The following is a 6216-nucleotide window of genomic DNA, read 5'->3' as shown; positions in this document are numbered from 1 at the left end:
AATCCATCAGATCTACATAAATAATACATAATATTTTTTACGATCTAGTTGATCTTCATTATATTAAGTATTTACATATTCTGATGTAATCATATCATCCACCAACTCAATAAATGGATATGGCCAATTGGATCAGCCAGTTTTTTATTTTGGGAGTCAGAAGAAATACCAGGTCTAATCTCACCCTCTGGTGCACAGGCATCATCTGATAGCTAAACATTCTTTGACCTTGGTGATGAAGATGGTTGAAAACCAGAGGTGGGAGTTCAGTCTGAGAAGGCCAGACAGGCACCATCCTCCCCCTCTGACAGAAAGGTTCATATGTATAACTTCCAAAAGACATGAGGCCAGTGATCCCACTTCCCACTCTCCCCGCATTTTATACTGTAGTCAACACATGCAAATAAAATGGGTATTGGAGTGACTGATATTAAATTGCTGGAACAGAAAGCTTTGGCACATGAGCAACCACTCATGTGTGCTATTAATAAGACGGATAGAGATGGAGGTAAGAAAGAGAGAGAGAAGTGAGAAGGACACTGCTAATGAAGTTGCCACCAGTTTAGCCCAGAGCCACAGAATTAGCTAAATGCCTGCAGGTGAGAGACTAGGACATCTAAAATATGTTACAGGCAGTCATAACAACATAATAAATGGTGGACGTAAGAAAAATTGCAACATATGTTTGTCCTTATGGCTATGAATAATTCAGATAAATCTTTGGAACAATATGGAGTATTATGGCCCTCCCCAGCAGTGAAGAACAGGAGGTAGCCTGCATGTGTGTTCCAGATATAAAACTTTTGAGAGGGTACACATTACAATTTCTTAGTTTTTTATTAAAGGTGACTCACTCGCTCTTTGTTGTGTGTAGAGGGAAACGGATTGAATATCAGCAGCAGAGAAGAATGACATCCAGGAGGCGTTAACTAAGCCTACACACGGTACAGTATGGCTGGGGCTGAGGCCTGTCTCCTCAAGGGAAAACTGTGAAAAACACATCGTACGACCAGAGCTACGGCTTTACGGCAAGCTCTGGTCACTTCCTTTTTTCTTTCAAGGCATCAACAATACAGCTGACAAGTTAGGCTCTCCTTGTCAATACACATGCTAGAAAGATTTTTGGCTTGCTAATGTTGTTGCTAATGTTGCTAATGCTCTGACGTTCTGATTCCGCTTTGGATGCCATCAAGCGGGAGCTCTGGTCGTACCAGTCCTTCACTAACCAATCAGGATTCATTAGCAGAATGCTAGCGTGTTATGGGCAACAACAACTCACCCTGTAAGAAATCAAAAGGACACAAGTACTCGTTCATTCAACTTTCGCCCAATAATCCATGTTGAACATGCAAAAACTACAATCAAATCTGAGATTTCTCAACGACAATCAGGCGAAAGAGACAAATTTAGCCGTTTAGCTCCATAGACTCCCATTCAACACGCACTCGCTCGCGATCACCCCCAGTGGGACTCTTTTGGAACTGCAGCCAAATTCGGTACAATGGGGCTTAATAGGTAGTGGTAAGGCTCTCCTTATATGGAGGACCAAACCTGCCATATTTAAAAATGAATGAATGAATAAATAAATGTCCACATCCATGCATTTAGACATAAATAAATGAATACATGTACTAATTAATGCACAATTGTCAATCAATATTACCTTATAATTTACATGTATTTATTTGTGTATTCATTTATTTATTCATTTATTTATTCATTCATTTATTCATTCATGTGTTCATTCATTTATTCATTCATTCATTTATTCATTCATTTATTCATTCATTCATTCCTGTATTTCTTCTTCTCAATATGTTAATGAGATGTGTCAATCAAAATAGGTAGACGGTATTTGACACACCATTGGCTAATCGTTTTCCACGCTTTGTATTCGATTATGTAGCCTTACATCCATCCTTGCTGTCATGGACAACATAGCCTACATGGACAGGCTGGCCGACCTTGTTGAAAACAAAGATTTAATTCACCATATATGATATTTGGATAAACAAACATGTTATAAAGATTTTACTACGTTAGTTGTGGGCTATCAGTTAACACCCAACTTCACTACGCTGACCGGCCAACCATGTGTTTACCCCGTTAAAAACGTAAACATTTTAAAATAAAAAATCCTTGTTGATTGTCAAACCAACATATTTGTCCTGTGTGTAAGAGCGAGATAGACAATCTGGCATATAGCCCCCAATCAAGCAGAAGAGAAATTTGTGAAGATTGACGACACAAAGTTAATCATTGAAGATGAAAAGTAGCTTAGTCCTAAATGGAGTTGTATGCCCCATAGCACATATTTTACAAAGACTACGGCAACAAAAGCCAAACGTTGCCACGTTATGTTGGGAATGGGATGCCGTTGCGACGGTTATTGTTGGAGCAACAAGTTGCCTAAATAGCCTGTAGCCTATGCCATGTTTATGTACATGTCAGCTTTACATGTAGAAAAGAAAATCTCAGAGAAGGTGAAAGGCTTGGTGACCGGCGTGGAGAAATGCGCGTCTAGTGTGAACAGCATCGCGCCATTCGTAGTATATTGTGGCGCTCCAGGGCGCTTCGCAGCCAGTGTGTCCCAGGCGTTAGCTAGATTGAATCTATGGCTCTGGATTGATTGCAATGTCTGAACATCAGTTTCCACGCCTACTGGCCTCATTATCATATTGGGAACAATGAATGAATGAATGAATAAATAAATGAATAAATAAATGAATGAATAAATAAATGAATAAATACATGAATATATAAATGAATGAATAAATCAATAAATCAATACATAAATGAATACAAAATAAATAAATACATACATGTAAAATATATGTAACTATTGATTGACAATTGTGCATTAATTAATATATATATTCGTTTATTTCTGTCTAAATGCATGGATGTGGACATTTATTTATTCATTCATTCATTTGTAAATATGGCAGGTTTGGTCCTACATATCCTTAAACATGCTCTGGTTATAGCTAAGTGCCTTATCAATCTAGCTATCCACATAATAGCAGAGCGATGTAGTGATAGCATTGATTGTCTTCTTTGTTAGGCGTAGCGACGGTTGCTAGTTGTGTTAGCTAACATTACCTGGCACTAATCACCCCCCACTACCTGAAGATCTTGCACACGAACAGTGCTCGATAAGTCTCAAACTATTTAAGACTTTAATATCTATGTTCTGTGGAGCACTTATCCGCACAAGTACCTCTACAATCTCTACTATGTGTGCCAAAATAATATATCCTGACAAGCCACGCTGATCAATTTGATATATAAAGCCAGCATGCGATCTCTGACACGGCTAACGTCTTCCATTATCTACCGAATCTAGGTGTCCCTATCTGCCTTCAATCTTGTGTGCAGCTGCGTTGGTCTGAATATAACCACGCCCCTCTCGTTTGCATGTGAGATCGGAAATAAATACAGCACAGAAATAAATGTGGTCTGGAAATATATGTGGAGATAGATATGGTGTGTAAAAGTTAAAAAAATAAAAAATAAATGTGGCATTAGGAAATAAAAGTCCCATGAAATAAATAAATGTTGTCTTTACAAAAACGTCATTTTGAAATAAATAAAAGTGTAAAAAAAAAAAAAAGACTAAATGTTTATTTATTGATGTCGGTAAATGGAGATGTGTGAGTATTTAAAAAAAGTTTAGTTGAGCGCGGAGCGGAGGTATAGGAAAGGCCATCGGAGAGACGTTTGAGTCTCTCCGACGTTGAGTAACGTTGTTCTAAAACACATGGCGGAGGCAGAGAAATCAGTGCGACCCAAGTCATCCAAGGTGTGGGAGCATTTCACACTAAATACATCGAAATAGTGTGTTAATTGACCGAGGTGAAGTTAGTTTCATATTCAACATTTGTCTCACATTCGGAAGACGCTACTTTGTAGCATCGCGTTAGGGACCGGGTGAAAACAACCCATACCATTTTGAAAAATGTAGACTCAAACGTCTGGTATACTTCCACAGCCTTTACTTTTTCAATGAAGTTTCAAATAAATGATAGAAAATCACTAATCTTTGAAAATATCTTAATCCTCGCAAATCTGAACTTTCAAAATTGTGTCAAAAAAATCTTACATATACACCAGATTATTCTAAAGTCTGGCCTACTTCCACAACCTTTCAATTTTCAATAAAGTTTTAAACAAACCTCAAATAAATTGCTCATCTTGGAACATAGCATTAAATCCACACTAATTGTAGAGGTTTGAAATCTCGAGATATGTAATGGCTTACGCTGTAACTATCTAACACTATTCCAGTCCGCTAATCCCATTTGCAATGTCCATTAAAAGCGCAGCAACACAGTCCAATACATCCACATCCGCAACGTTGTTGAAATAAAAGTAAAATCTCCGTTTTTTATTTCTTGGTTTCCGATTTACAAAATAAATTCTTAATAGACATAGCTAGAAGTTAGCAGTTAGCAGCTAGCAGGTAAAAAAAACGTTTACTTCCACAGCTCTCGAGATCTGAACCACACCAAAATGAAAATCAACGTAACATAGCCGGAGTAGGCTGGTTCTTAAAGAGGCAGTACATTATTTTACCAATATGTACATAATCCTATAAAAACGTGGATTCTAGTATGCTTTTAACCTTTTAACATTAAGTCTTATTCACATTACTTATGAACTGTACTTTGGCCTCTACACTAATGTTAATAACTTTTTTAAGATTGTGTGCCTATTTGGCACATTCTGAAGATTTTTTGCACTGTCAGTTCTGTTTTTGAATAAAGGGTTGGAAGTTAATGCTTTTTTGTTTTTGTATCCGATTAATCGATTAATCAAAAAAAGAATCAACAGACTAAACGATTATAAAAATAATTGTTAGTTGCAGCCCTAATATACATGTTTTTTTTTGTTTAATTGCTGACTTCCAGTGCAACTTTAATCTTTATTCTGTCTGTTACCTCCTCCTAAATGCAGACAAATCAACTTGAAACATATTGGATATTTGGCTATACCCTGTTTATGTTGCAGTTAAGTTTGTTAATAAGCTACTGTATAAGCGCCAAGTTCTCTTGAGAGCCTCTCAAGAGTGGAATGTTGCACATGTGATTCTATTGTTGTAATTTTTATTTAAAGATGTATATATATATATATATATATATTTTTTTTTTAAACATGTTATAGTTAGCGAGAGAGCTTCTAAACTGGAATGTTGCACATTCCCTGCAATAGAACTGATGGTTGTCAATTCATGATACTCTCTCATCTTGTAATTTAAATATTTAAAATACAATACCAATGTTGTTAAGAATAATACATTTCATAAATAATGCTACACAATAAATAGAATGCTTCAATCGACACCGTGATCGGGGATCAGTATTATCGGATCAGTGGTCGGTGATCGGCACCAAAAAACCTGATCGGAGCATCTCTAAAGATTTCCACACACTATTTTAGTTCCCGTTTATTTCAATGTTTAAGCACATCAAAGAAAATCTGATAACGGGTCGTTTTTTTGTTTTCCGTTTTCTATTATCAAAACAAAAAAACTGGGTAGTTTTCAGTTTTTTGTTTTCATATTTCTAAATGGTAGTAGGGAAACAGCTCATTTACCGGTATCTAATTTTCTATTTCAAAACGAAAATCCATTTACACGGACCGAGACCCCACTCCCAACTTAATTTAGCGAACATCAACAACCACAAATATGTCTGCTCAAAGATAGCTAAGTTAAGCTGCTAGCGAAAGACTAATCTAAGATATATTAGTTGAGAGAACATCTCCAAACAGTTACGGTTCATGTCAACTAGTGTTATTACCACCAGGCACTAGTGCATAACTAGTCACTCCAACAAATTTGTTAATGTTGAAATCAATGTGTTGATGTCTGTAAAATTGCAAGCTGAGCTAGCCAGCGAACACCAGCAAGTTGCCAGGAGCTTAAAATACTATCAATGTTGAACAAAACATCCCTACAGGCCATTATGAACTTATTTTATTTGTTATCTTTGTAGCATTTTGTGAGTGGGGGACCTACTCCTGAGTATCCCAACCTTGAGTTTGCTGTGAAGTGCCTGGCCAGAAGGCGACTTGAGACCTGTATGCTTTGGCTTCGATTTTTGTTGTTTCCCCTTTGTTGCTAATTTTAATATTTTGAATATATCCTTCCACTGCATATTGCAGTCCCTTCTGCCTGGATCTGGAGGATATCGCGGAGGTATTACTCCAAAAATC

The sequence above is a fragment of the Hypomesus nipponensis genome, chromosome 2, assembly GCF_054491055.1.
Source record: "Hypomesus nipponensis isolate SF chromosome 2, ASM5449105v1, whole genome shotgun sequence".
NCBI lineage: Eukaryota > Metazoa > Chordata > Actinopteri > Osmeriformes > Osmeridae > Hypomesus > Hypomesus nipponensis.
Note: the sequence above shows the minus strand (reverse complement) of the source record.